This window comes from Panthera uncia, chromosome D4 (assembly GCF_023721935.1).
Source record: "Panthera uncia isolate 11264 chromosome D4, Puncia_PCG_1.0, whole genome shotgun sequence".
Lineage (NCBI taxonomy): Eukaryota > Metazoa > Chordata > Mammalia > Carnivora > Felidae > Panthera > Panthera uncia.
In genome coordinates, this window is record NC_064807.1 from 81,531,704 (window position 1) to 81,546,023 (window position 14,320).

General features: G+C 48.5%; 1 non-coding gene across 1 annotated transcript; it reads right to left on the reverse strand.

The window, feature by feature from the left end:
- Positions 1–10,465: 10,465 nt before the first annotated feature.
- Positions 10,466–10,571, reverse strand: LOC125927988 (U6 spliceosomal RNA). Its single transcript, XR_007459521.1, has one exon. It is a non-coding gene; the product is annotated as a U6 spliceosomal RNA (small nuclear RNA).
- Positions 10,572–14,320: the final 3,749 nt, after the last annotated feature.

Here is a 14,320-nt window from a genome sequence, read left to right on the forward strand (position 1 = left end):
GGGGGGGGGGGGAGGCTGAGATCGGAGCATTTGGGTCCAGGGGAGGAACCAGACCTTATGGCTGCAGGCAAGTGCTAGAGGGTAAAAGCTGGGAGGGAAGGAGAAGGGGCTCTGTGGACCAGGCTCTTCCTGGCTTCAGAATTATTGGTGCACAGGTGGGCCATCTCTCCTGGAGCTGCTGGTGGCTTCCCTGAGCCTCAGACCCAGACAGCCCACGGGACAAGACCTTCAAGCCTGCCCCTCATCTGCCGTGAGCTAGGAAGAAGTTCACCAGTCCCACTCCCTGTTTCACCAAAGGAGAAATATGCCCAGAGAGGTTTAGAGAGTGGCTCGGGACCACACTGGGGAACAGGACACAGCTGATCTTCCAGAAGGGCTTTGTCTATACCCTTTATTCTCCCGGTTTGGAGGCAGCTCTGCCTGGGAAGGCCATAGACTATCGGGCACCCAATCCATCCCAACACCTTTAGAGAGTATTTACTGCTGATCCCTGCACCACCCCCGACCCTGCTCCCCTCATTCTGTTCCCATGCCAGCTCCTGAATATCTGTATATTTGAACGCCCAGGTGCCATGTTAGAAAATTCAGCTGCATACCCAAGAGTGTAAGGAAATGCATTTTGTGCAGAAGACATTTCTGTCAGGCATTGTCAGGTGATGTTTTGTTTAAGCTCTAACTCACCCCTAAAATAAAGGGGAATGATGAGAGCCAGCCAAGCAAGGCCTGACTCATAGTGGTGGACACATCCAGCCTCCCCCACCCAATCGACGGCGGGCTGCACTCAACAGTCTCTTCAGGGGGCTGCGTTTCCCTTGGCCCTGGGTGTGGGTTTTACAAGACTGTGTCTTTCATGATATCACAGCCTAACCATGCGAAAAGTGTTCAGACTCCTCTTGCTCATTAGTCTGAGAAAAAGGAAAGTTACAGAGGACTGGTTTGGGAAAGTTAAAAGACAAGCAAGATTGTTTTCCGGGGGAGATGATGCTGGCTGCAGCCTCCAAACATTCACTAAGTCCCTTCTGTGTTCAGGCCTTTGTGTGGGGGTTAGGTGATGATAGAGTTATTTTCCTCGCTTCACAGATAGTCGAACTAGAACCCAGACGAGTCACTTGTCATGTAAGCAGTTAAGTGAAAGGCCGGGTCTCAAATTCAGGTCATCTAACCATCACCACTGACTGAGCATCAAGTGTGCCCGGCATGCCATGTGCGCATTCTTTCACCTTCCCCACAGGGCAAGGTATATACTCAGAATGTGCCCATTTTACGGACGAGGAAAACTGAGGTGAAGGGACTCACCCTAGGTCACACAGCAGCTTAGTCTGTGGCAGATCGGGGTTTCAGGGCTGGTCAGTACATGCTGTTGGCCAAATGCATGACACTCTAGGGGTAGCTCCAGAAGTGATGGCTTTTACTCTGTGCGACCAGGCCACAAACTGCATCCACACTGGAGACCCAAGAAGGAGGATGGGGTCAGCTTGTAAAGAACCTTGAACGCCAAGCCAAGAACCCTCTCCAGTCACATTTGGAACAGAGTCATATATAAATTAACAGAGAAAAGAAAATTCTGAGACAAGTGGAATTTGTTCTGTTGCTGATGGGAGGCAGGGACAGGTTTTTGTTGTGGGCTTTATTACATTTGGCAACAGTACTTCAAATAAGAGAGGACCTGGACTGGAGAGGGTCAGTGTTTCTTACTGACCTTGGCTGTGAAGGCAAAGGAAGCTGTCTCCGGTGTTCTGAGCCCGTGAAGGGGCTTTGGCTGCCGCCTTTGACTCCCCCCTAGAGATTTCTGGGCCTTGACATTTAATCTGCTGTGTCTACGGAGGAGAGAAGGGGGCCTCTGCCTCACAGGGCAGCCCTAAAAGTGAGGCTGGGGTTTTCCTGGGAATGATTTGAGTGTTCCCGAAAGCCCATGTGTTCCAAAGCATTTTCTCCCTGACACCATTGGAGGCCACTCCGGTGACAGGAACACACAGCACCAGATAGCATTATCAGGGAGCCTGGGTAGGAGTGAGGGAGCCCTGGGTTGGGATCTGGCTCTACCCCTTATATGCTGCATGCTTGGCCAGGGTAGGGACTGACAGAGGGGACAGATGTCAACTCCCTTTTGTGGCTGAAAACTTTCAGCTTAGTGAGGACTAAGGGCGGCTGAGGACCCAAGCAGCACCCTCCTAGAGCTAGAAGGTACCTTGACACGCATTATTCCCGATGCAACTAAGAACCCCCAAGGTTGGCACTACTTTTCCCCGTTACAGGTGATGAACCTCAAGTTCAGAAACGTTAAGCAACCTGCTCAGGGTCGTGAGTCTGTCAAGTAGTAGAGTCAAGATTTGCACCAGGTCTGTTTTGTACCAAGGCCCCAAACTAACTGTTAGGAATCTTGTAACGAGTCGTGTTTTCTTTTTTGCTTTGGCCGCTGGGAACCTCAAAGTCAAATTTGAGATTACTTTTAACAATTGTACTGAGTCAACTACTTGACTCTGACTTCAGTCTAGCTTTCTGCTTTAATCTTTACCCCGATCTGTTTATTTTTTACTTTATTGTATTTTATCTATTTTTGTAAGCTGCCACAATACCTTTTGTACAACAAGGTGGCATATAACTAAATAAATAAATACATGATCAAAAGCTGCGTTTGCAAGTCTTAACTAAATGCTATGGTCTGCTTCCTTATTGTAACACAGACATTTAATAACAAAAAGAAATGCTTTCCTGGGGAAAAGAGCATTCTGAAACTGGGAAGGTGGGCCTGAAGCATCTTAGTTCCATGTTTTCCAAACTTGAGTCACTCGTGTACAGACTTTAGTGACTTTCACCATCCCCCCTTGACCATCTTCAGAATGGTTTACTATTTCCCTTTCAGATGATTTCATTCTTTTTCCTAAAATAATTTTATTTCAAAGGGAAGTTTAATAAGCTGTTAGGAAAAACAAAAAAAAATAATTTTTTAAAGGAGGAATATTATAATAGTAAAAAGAAAGTCAGTGACCCATCATGCAAGGTGGCTGGGATGGGACACTGACAATGAACAGCACTATTGTCTTCTGGTAGATGCTGTGCCTGTGAGCCCCAGTCCAGTCGCTCTTTGTGTAAAAAGCAAGATTAGGAAATGTCAGGGGGCATAAAGGGCAAACCAACAGCAAGTGAACATTGACCTTGATGTAATCAGAGGGATGGGACGGGAGGGAATAGATTCTCCCATCTGATTCAAAGGCACTTCACCTGGTGACTTAGATACCTCCAAGGAGCTGTCAAACCACTGATGGTGACTTGGATTTAGACCAACTTCCCCCAAACACACACACGCAGACACACAGACACAGACACACATATTCAGCTAGGCCTTCCCTCCCCAGCCTCCGCAGAGCTGGGCACTGTCCCTGTGGCCCCTGGCAATAACAAGGATCCCACTCCCCACAGGACAGCCAGCCAGAAGCACGGTGCCACTCCCGCCACAGCGGGGGCTGATGGGTCATGTCCCTCTCACCCTGTAGACGCCGCTGCAGGCCGAACATGGCAGGGCTTTGGGTAATCTGGATGGTGGCCTTTCCCAGCCCCAGCCCTGCCTGTTCCCTCCACTGTCCCCATCTTCTCCGGCCCCTGTGTCAGCTGTTCCCTCTGCCTGCTACACTGGCACCTGCTCCTGGGCATTCAGGTCTCAGCTGAAATGTCACCTTCCCAGGGAAGCCATCCCTCAAGGCTGGGTCTGAAGTTGGCCCCAATCACATGCTCTCTTGTCTCTTCACTAGTTGGCATTTCTATTAGTTTACTTGCTGAGGGTCTGTCTCCCCTCACTGGGATCAGAGCTCCATGGACGCAGAACCTGTTCCCGCCATGTCACCGGCACTCAGGAGACCCCCCAACAAATGGCCGCAAATCACAGATCACAGTGATCTGTGTCAGAACCTTGGGCAAGTTCATACAGAGTCTGCTCAACAAGGATCCAGATATGTGGCCACTGGAGAGGTCGTGCATCTTTCATTTATTTGTGCAGCATAAGTCAGGTTCCACACAGAAATCTCTGGAATGCAATCTCGGATCATTAAGGTTGGAAAGCAGACAGGATATTCCCAGGGACTCCCTCCATCCTGCAGTCGGACGAAAATGAGAAAACCCATCTTCTAAACTCTCTGCTCTGCTCCACAGCCAGGCACTCAGGCAGCCAAGAAAGCCATAGGGCTGTGGTGCTGCGCGTGACAGGCAGTCGGCTCTGGGCCCCAATTCAGGGTTCAAGGCAGCTGGGTGGCCAACAGAGGCCAGAGGCTGTAGAGTTCAGTGGGCTGGGGGGGGGGGGGGGGGGGGGAAAAGGGGGGGTTTTGTGCCCCCCGGGGGGGGGGGGGGGGGGGGGGGGGGCGCGCAGAACTGACTGATTTCTGACCCTCCTGGGCATGGTCGACGGCAGCTCCTGCCAGAGGGAGCAGTGGCAAGCTTAGTGTGATTTTGTCAGCCCTAATCACGATGCCCAGCACACTGTGGGCACTCGGGAAGTGGCAGCTCCTGTTGCCCTTGTGACCAGTCAAAGCCCTGCTCAGAGGGTCTGCCAGCTCTCCACGCCATGCCCCGTGGGCTATCCAGCATGACTGACACCTGTGTGCTGGCCTCAGGGGCACCCAGCTGAGCAAGTCTTATCTCTGCCCTTGAGAGCTTGCTGGGAGGCGGGGGAGCCAGAGGCAACAACCCCCACGCGAGTGCGCCTGGTGCTCCAACCCCGGGCAGCCCAGAGGGGCTCCGCGTGCTTTGCTAAGGAGCGTGGGCTCCTCCTGGAGCCATGGAGGGACCAATGCCTCCCAACCCGCCTCCACGTCAAAGCAGAGCCTCCCCTGGTCACTCTAATGATGTCCTTGGAGGGGACCTCTCTCTGCCCTTTCCACTTTCTCCCTGGCTGCAAGCTCTTAAAATCTCCCCCTGGCTGGCGTGGAAAGGAAGAAATAATAAAAATAGCTAACCACCCACAGGAGCTAAACATCCGAGTGTGTGCTCCGTGCTGGGGGTGGTGCTCAGTCTATACGGCACTATCTCCTTCAGTCTTTCCAGGGACCCCACAAAGTCAGTACTACGGCTGTTTGTATTTCACAAATGAGGAAACTGAGCCGCCAACTGCCACCTCACGTGTTCAAGGTCACACAGCTGGTGGTGGCCGGGCTTGTGGTGCTACCTTCTCAAAATAGGCACCAGCCTCAGCTCACTTCAGAACCGCCAGGGAGTTTTAAAGGGGCCCATGCCCAGGTACCCCCACACAATATACCATAGTATCTGGGGTCGAGGACTGAGATTCAGTGTGTTTTAAAAGTTCCACAGGAGGGGTGCCTGGGTGGCTCAGCGGGTTAAGCGTCCCACTCTTGATTTCGACTCAGGTCATAATCTCTCGGTTCCTGGGTTCGAGCCCTGTGTCAGGCTCTGTGCTGGCAGCATGGAGCCTGCTTGGGATTCTTTCTCTCTCTGCCCCTCCCCTGCTCTCTCTCTCTCTCTCTCTCTCTCTCAAAATAAACGAATAAAAATTTTAAAAAATAAAATAAAAGCTCCGCAGGAGACACGAGGCCCTCACCCTCCTGCCACTCACAAAAGAGCCCCCTGAGCGCAATGGGGTGGATCTGTCAGATGCCAGGTTGCACCCAAGTTAGCACCCTCTGCCCTGGCTGCCCTAGAAGAGGGAACGGAGAGAGCAGGCCTCAGCCGGGCGCATCGGCCATTTCTCCCCTCTGGGGCGGCTGCAGCTGGGGGGTGGGGTTCCAGGGCACAGAGCACAAAGGCTCCCTCTGCCCCCAGGCGGTGCCCAGACGCTGCCCCGCCTACCCAGCCCAGTCTGAACTCTGCCCACGTCTGGGACCAGCCCCTTGACCCCCCACATTCCAGCAGGGACCCCATGAGGGAGGGACAGACAGGGCTTTCAGGATGCATGCCTGCCAGGGGGGGATGAATTATTACCGAGAATTATCTGCCATGAGTACGGGGTGGCATTTCACGTGCCAAAGGTTGGCTGGCCCCGCCCTGGCCCTGGCTGCTTGGCTCCAGGGCCCTCATTCCGACTGTGCAAGGACAGAAACCTTATTCTCTTCCACAGCAAGAGGCCTCCGCCCCTCACCATCTGTGCTGCACCCCCTCAGCGATCCCCCTCCACCCCTACCCAGGGGCCAGAACCTTCCTTCTCCATGGCTCAGCGCAGAGCGGATTAGATGAGGCTGACTCAAAAGTCAAGTTTCCCAGGTCTTTTTAAGCCAAGGATTTTTTGAGAGGGAAAGTCACTGTTGCCAAGATGTCAGCCCCAACCTGTTCTGGCTTTTCTGCTTGAGGCCCTGACAGATGCAAGCAGCTGCTGCAGCCGAGACAAGCTTACGTGGAAGGAGCCAGGGATTTTGGAACGAGACGGCCCTGTTTGAACCCCGGCTCTGCCACCTACCACCTGTGGAACTTGAGCCCTCTACTTGAAGTTTCTTAACCTCAGTTTCCTCATCTGTAAAATGGGGATGACAACCTTGACCTTCCAGGAATGTTGTGAGGTTGAAATAAGATCACGGATGTGGAAAAGCTCTAAGTGGGGACACAGAGGGCATACAGCAAGGCGAGGCACAATTCCGGTAAGGGGCCTCAAAGACTGACTTAGGGCATCACTTTGGTCGTACTTCCTGAGCCTCAGGTTGGGGCAGACCCAAAGTAGCAACTGTAAGCATATTCTCAAAACTGAGGACTTCTCCTTGCCTTATATAACAGAGCCCAGAGGGCAAATTTCTTTCATCCAGTGTGCCTTCTCAGATTGATTGGTAATGGCTGTCTATGGGAGCAGCCCACCTAGGCTGTGTAAGGGAGAACACCGAGTGATTAGCAATGTCTGCCATGAGAATGAAAAGTTAGGGTGGTGTTATGTATGCTACATCTTACCATTCCTCTTACAGAGCAAGGTCTCAAAATACTTCTCGCTCTAGTTTTTGCCCAGATTTGTGTGGTGGCCTCCACACTGATCTTTCTGCTTCTCGTCTTTTCCCACTCTCTGATCTTCAGCTTCGGCTGCTAGAGTGAATCTCCTAAGATGAAAATCTATCACTGCTCCGTGGCTCTTCCTATTGCTCTGAAGATCAAACCACACTCCAGGGTTGACATTCAAGGCCTCCACTGGCCTCCCCAGTCTCTTCCATGGCCACTCATTTCCAAACACACCCACCTTCAGCTTCATCACTCTGAGCATCTTTAAGAGCCGAAGCACGAGGATTCAAGGCAGTTTGGAAAGTCAAATTGAAAACCAAAACCAAATCAAGATCAGAAGAGCAGCCCAGAGACCTCTCAGCCTTTGCCACCAGTGAGTTTAACAAACCAGAGGGGACTGGTAAACTTCCAATGACCCCTGCAGCGCAGTTTACCAAGGCTGTCATCCTGCTCCCCTCTGACCGCGCTGATGGGATTAGTCATGAGTGGCCCCTGCTCTCTCTCCTGATTGCCCATTCCAAGACAATTCCCTCATCAACAAGACACAGGATGGAGGCTTTCAGGCACTGCTGTGTCCAAAGTTTTCTTGTCCAGGGTCCGGACACGCATAAGAGTCCCTGCCCCCCCCCCCCCCCCGCCAGACGCCCATGGGGTTCCTCTCCATACCTTCTCAGTCTTAATTCTTGCTATTCCCCTAAAGGCAATCAGATAATTCAGTCTTTCAATTTCACAACCTTTACCCTGAGCACCTGCTCTGGCCAGGCTCAGGGATGAGCACTGGGGACTCAGAGATTGCACGGTAATTGCACAATCCAGAGAACACCCAGTCATTCAGTGGATATTGTTAATTAACCTGACCGGAAGGGTTGATACTCTGAAAGTGCAACCTGTGTTGCATGGCTGGGGAATGAGGACCTCATAAGCAAATCACAGTTCGCTTTTGAGACTGGGATGTTTACTGAAATCATTAAACAAGGGTTTAGGCTTGCTGAAGAGGCAACCACACGAATAAGTGTCTTGAGGGAAAATACCTTCTTTAAAGAAAAGAATCCAAACAGACTTTTTCTTTCTTTTTTTCTCTTCAAATTTTTACTTTGAAATAATGTCAAAGTTCTAAGTTACAAGACTAGCACAAAGGATTTGCACACACTCTTGCCCTAGGTTCGCTGGTTGTTCACATTCGTGACTATTACTTTATCACTCTCTCTCTCTAGGTATATCTTTCTTCTGACCCATTGAGGGTAAGTTGCAGATATGATGCCCCTTTCCTCCTAAATACTTTAGTGTATATTTCCTGACAACATAGGCATGCACATAACCACAGTGCAATTAGCAAAATCAGGACATTTAGCCTTGACATAACATGATATCTAATCTACAGGTCTTATGCAAATTTGGCGAACCTTCCCAATGAGGCGATTTCAGGGCAATTTGTTTTCTGGTTCATGATCCAATCCAGAATAATAGATCACATCTAATCATCACGTCTCTTTGGTCTCCTCCAACCTGGGAACAGTCCCTCAGCCTTTTTGCCTTTCATGACATTGCCATTTTTGAGGAGTACAGGTCATTTATTCTATGGAATATTCCTCACTTTTCATTTGTTGGATATTTCTTCATGATTAGATCAGGCTATGCATTTAGGGCAGGGATATCACAGAAATGATAATTGTCTTTCTCAGTGCATCCTATTAAGAAGCACTTGCTGGGGTGCCTGGCTGGCTCAGTTGGTAAAGCATGTGACTCTTGATCTCCGGGTTGTGAGTTCGAGCCCAATGTCAGGTGTGGAGATTACTTAAAAAAATAACATCTTAAAAAAAAAAAAAAAGCAAAGAAAAGAAAAAGGAGCACTTGATGTCAAGTCGCCCCATTACTGGTGATAGTTATTTTGGTCACTTGGTTAAAGCATGTGGCTCCCAGTTATATCTCCTATACAATTACTATTTTCTCTTCATTGTTCATAAATAATTTCTAGGGGAGTACTTTAAGACTATATAGATATTTGGGGCACCTGGGTGACTCAGTTGGTTGAGTGACTGACTTCGGCTCATGTCACGATCTCGCGATTCGTGCATTCGAGTCCTGCATCGGGCTCTGTGCTGACAGCTCAGAGCCTAGAGCCTGCTTCAGATTCTGTGTATGTGTCTCTCTCTGCTTCTCCCCCGCTCACACTCTGTGTGTCTCTCTCTAAAATGAATAAACATAAAAAGAAAATTTAAAGACTATACAGATATCTTACTTCTCATCAAGTTTCATCCTTGTTTCAATCTTGATGATTCCTATCTATATCAATTATTACTCTGATGACTGCAAAATTGTGACTTAAAATTGCTATTGTTATTAGCGTTCTACCGTAAAGAAGAGCTTTTAGTACGTGTGCATATATTATATGGATGACGGACCCACGAACTCGGATCTTATTCGATGAGTTATAATTCATTACTATCATTATTTACTTGATAACCTAACTGTTCCAGATTTGGCCAGGAAGATCTCATGCAAGCTGGCTGCTATGGCCTTTTGCTGTGTCTCTCCTATTCATCGAGTACTTGCTTACTTTCGAGGCCAAAAAGATGCTCCAGGCTCATCTTATACTCCTGCTGGCCTAGCCCAGAAACCAGCCACTTTGGTGGCTCAGTCAGTTAAGCATCCAATTTCTGCTCAGGTCATGATCTTGCAATTTGTGAGTTCGAGCCCCGCATCAGGCTCTGTGCTGACAGTGAGGAGCCTGCTTTGGATCCTCTGCCTCCCTCTCTCTGCCCCTCCCCTGCTCGTGCTCTTACTCTCTCTCTCTCTCTCTCAAAAATAAATAAATGTTAAAAAAAATTAAAAAAAAAAAAAGAAATCAGCCATTTCTCCATGGAGCCCTGGTTCCTCCAGTAGAGGATGGTATTCAGAAGCAAGGAGCTGGGCACTAGGTGCACTCATGTTTCTAGGTCCTCTCAGTGGACAGGACTAGGAAGTAGACCGAAATACAAATCCAAGAGTTCATGCTGCACCTCCAGTCCTTCCTGGCCTTCCCCAGGCCATACTTGTGTCCCTTCCATATCAGTGAGAAACCTGGCTCTCAATAGCCTCAGTGTATTTCATCTTTCACTCAATCCTCCAATACACACGGATTAGAATTGCTAATCCATGCCACTATGAAAAACAAGCCTATTAGGTAGAGTTTTCAATATTTATTTGCAATTTTGTAATTTTTTTTTTTTAAGTAAACTCCATGCCCAGTGTGGGACTTGAACTCACAACCCTGAGATGAAGAGTTGCATGCTCTAGGGGCGCCTGGGTGGCTCAGTCCGTTAAGTGTCTGACTTCAGCTCAGGTCATGATCTCGCGGTCTGTGAGTTCGAGCCCCGCGTCAGGCTCTGTGCTGCTGACTCAGAGCCTGGAGCCTGCTTCCGATTCTGTGTCTCCCTCTCTCTCTGCCCCTCCCCCGCTCGTGCTCTGTCTCTCTCTCTCTCTCTGTCTCTCTATCTCAAAAAATAAACAAACATTAAAAAAAAAAAAGAGTTGTATGCTCTATGAACTGAGCCTGCCGGGCACCCCTTAATCTTTTTTTTTCTCCACGAATTTGTGTGTTACCCTTGCTCAGGGGCCGTGCTGATCTTCTCTGTGTCGTCCAATTTTAGTATATGTGCTCTCGAAACAAGCACACAACTCTTTTTATCTTCAGACTGAGAGTATAGATTGAAGTTCTATATTCAACTTACCCAGGGGCCTCCTGGGCGGCTTAGTCGGTTGAGCATCCGACTCTTGGTTTTGGCTCAGGTCATGACCTGAAGGTCATGGGATAGAGCCTGGCGTCAGGCGCCATGGAGCCTGCTTCAGATTCTCTCTCCCTCTCCCCCGCTCACACACTCTGTCTCTCTCTATCTCTCTCTCAAAAAAAAGGTTTTTTTCACTCGGGTTAGTTCTCCCCCAGCCCCCGCCCCCTTCAGTGTGGTTTGTTATTCATTTGAAATACAATGCAATCATGTATAAATATAGAGCTGTTTCATTAGAGATTATTTCTTTCCGTGGCTTGTTTTAGTTCCCTTATAAATAACACATTAAAAAAAGTAACACATAACTAAACTTTCTTCTTCTGCTTTTTCACTTGTCTTCTTGCTGTTTTTGCTTTAATAAAGGAAATTAACCCATTTACAGGTATAGTGAAAGGCTAATATGTCTGGTCTTTTCCCCTGACATTTTGTTTGTGTCTTTTATTTGTTTACCTCTTTCATACGAATGGGAGAGAGTTTAGCAGCCCTGTCTCTCTGCCTGCGCCCAGCATCTGGTCTGGCACATGGTAATGCTCAGCAAACAGTTGTGGAATGCAGACTGAGAGCTCAGCAAGTGGCTTTCCCTTGTACCTCGACAGACAGACATGGAGTCTTGACCTTATTCGGATGAACAGGAGTTGCCATCAAGCTGAAAACCTATGTGGAAAGTCTTAGCAAAGGGCCTGAGTGTCGTAATCACTGAATAAATCGTACCTGCTGTTTTTGAACGTTGACTAAGAACCCGGCATGGAGCTATATTATCTTATTTGATCCTCACAATAATCCTATTTTACAGATGAGGATACCTGGGGTTTAGAGAAGTAATTTGTCTTCACAACTAGGAAGCAGTAGGGTTGGGATCTGAATCCAGATCTGACTTCAAAATCCACACTTTACCCACAACATGTTCCTGCATCTGAGATATTCAGAGACAAACACAGACACAGGTAATCCCAGGAACTCCGAAGTTCTTGCTCACAAGGTCAAAGTTTCCTTAGCTGGACCCAACTGTCAGCCAGTTCCCTGGAAACCCATGGCCAGAATGGAGGCTAATCAATCCCATGTAGTCAGGCCCATGAAGGAATAAGGAAAGGTTCCACTGATGGCTTAGAAATGTACCAGCATACAATGATCCCCCCATCAAAATTAACCCGGATTTGAAAGACTTGGCCAAAGTACAGGGAAACGAACATTCTTGTGCTCTGCTGGTGGGAGTGTAAATAGTCACAGCCAACACTGATGAGAGCTTCTGGGCCAGGCCCTTTACACCGGGGTTTCTCAACCTCAGCACTGTTGACATTTGGAACTGGATCCTTCTTTGTTGTTGGAGGGGAGCTGCCCTGTGCATTGTCGAATATTTAACAGCCTCTCTGGTCTTTTCTCATCAGATGTTAGTGCCACCACACCGCAGTTATGACAACCAAAAATGTCTCCAGACATCACCAAATGTCTGCTGAAGGGGTAAAGTCACCCCCAGTCGGAAACCACTGCTTACATGTATAAGACTAATGTAACTCTCACAACAATCCTAAGAAGTTGGTACTTTTGTTATCCCCATTCTACAGATAAGGAAACTAGGCGCAGATAGGTTAAGGTCCTACCTTTAAGGAGAAGCAGAAAAGGGATTAAAACCCAGGCAGTCAGAGTCCAGAAGCACAATGCTTCATTGCAGCAGACAGCATTTCTGATCTAATCTTTCCCTAGAACAATTTGGGAAAATATAAAAAGAAGTAAACATGTATGCCATTTGGGCCACAGTCCCATGTCTAGAACTTTATGGAAATGTGCACACAGGATGCTCATCTCATCGTTTACACTCACGAAAAGCTGGAAGGGCAGTAAAGGCCCATCCAGAGGGGATCAGTCTTCCTTCTGGGCCTGCGTGCTTAAGCACCGAGCTCAAACCAAAATCATTTTTTTAACTTCTTAAATTATTCTACAGACATTAAAAAAAAGGTTATACAGGGGCACTTGTGTGGCTCAGTTGGTTAAGCGTCCTACTTCGGCTCAGGTCATGATCTCATGTGGTTTGTGAGTTCGAGCCCCACTTCGGGCTTTCTGCTGTCAGTGCAGAGCCTGCTTGGGATCCTCTGCCTCCCTCTCTCTGCCCTGTCTCTCTCTCAAAAATAAACAAAGAACTTTAACAAAAAGGGTTATACAGTACTGACAGAAAAAGTTCCTCAATATTTTACTGAATACAAACAGAAGGATTAGAAAACCACATGCATCGTATGGTTTCATTTCTAGAAAATTTGTATGTACATACAGCAAGGGGGGAAAGTGCTATTTGTAGGTAGAGGTGATTACAATACTTTGTGCACTTGTTGAGAATGTTACCTGATGGGATGAGCGGTAAAGGAGGGCCAGTCACAAAAGGCCACACAGTGTGTGGTTCCATTTATGCGAAATATCGGAATAGGCAGATCCATACAGGCAGAAAGATTAGCAATTGCCAGGGGCTGGGGGAGTGGGGACTGGGAGTCACTGCCAATGAGTATGAGGATTTTTTATGGGGTGACGAATATATGCTGGAATAAAATAGTGCTGACGGCTACATAACCTTGTGAATATACTAAAATTCGCTGAATTGTACACTTTTAAAGGATGGATTTTATAGTATCTGACTAATGTTTCAGTAAAGCAAATTCTGACAGAAATGCAAGGAGTAACTGACCCATCCAAACAATGATTAGGAAGCCATCGACACAATAGAGAGTCTGGCCAGTCCCCCAGTCCCTGTGGGACTCTGGGAGGGCCATTTCCCACAGTGAATGGGAAGAGGAGGTCAAGTTAGTTGACTATCAGAGTACCTGGACAACACGGGGACAGCCAGAGCTGACGCATGGCTTCCACGCACACAGATGGGTACTCACTTCTGCCATACCTCGTGGGACTCTCCCATTGCTCTGTGTTCGGGCCTCAAGAGCCTTTTGGATTAGAAGTTATTCCCTTTAATGTGCTTTAGTGGAGCCAAAGGACAGTTTGGGGGATGACGGTCATGATCTTCACCAGCCCCCACTCCAGCCCACAATCCAGGTAAAAACAATGTGCGATCACCGCAGGACAAACCCTCAGCCCCCACCTCCAACTGGACTGACTTCTTCCATGTTTTCCTTGCATAACACGAAGTCCCAGGTAAGGCAGCACAGAATAGTTTATCCAAAGGCTTGAGGGTATCATTGAGGACTCAGGTTCTTGCTTTTTTTTTTTTTTTGGCTCAGCCGCCCTTACATGTTGGTCTCATCCTCAGGGCTGCAGGATGGCTGCAGCAGTTCTGGATATCACATCTTCACCATCGGTGCCCAGAGGCAGAAAAGAGTTTGGCCGGAACTTCCCAGAAGTCCTCCTGCAGACTGTTTTTCCCCTTCTCAGAGTCAGAACTGGGCCACGTGCCCTCCCCTGTCCCCAACCACTGGCAAAGGGATGAGGACCACCATGACTCACTTAGACTTGTCAGGATTTACGTGGTAGCAAGTTAATGGCTGGAGGGGTTGACACCAGAATAACATCTGGTCTCTGCAGCAACGGCAGAAGGGGAGCTGGCCGCCAGCCATGGTGGTCACGTTGGAATTCCTCCTCGAGCAGTTTGCCTTCTACCTGATGTGCTCTTTCCCAATCTCTCCAGGTTAACGTCTCCTCTA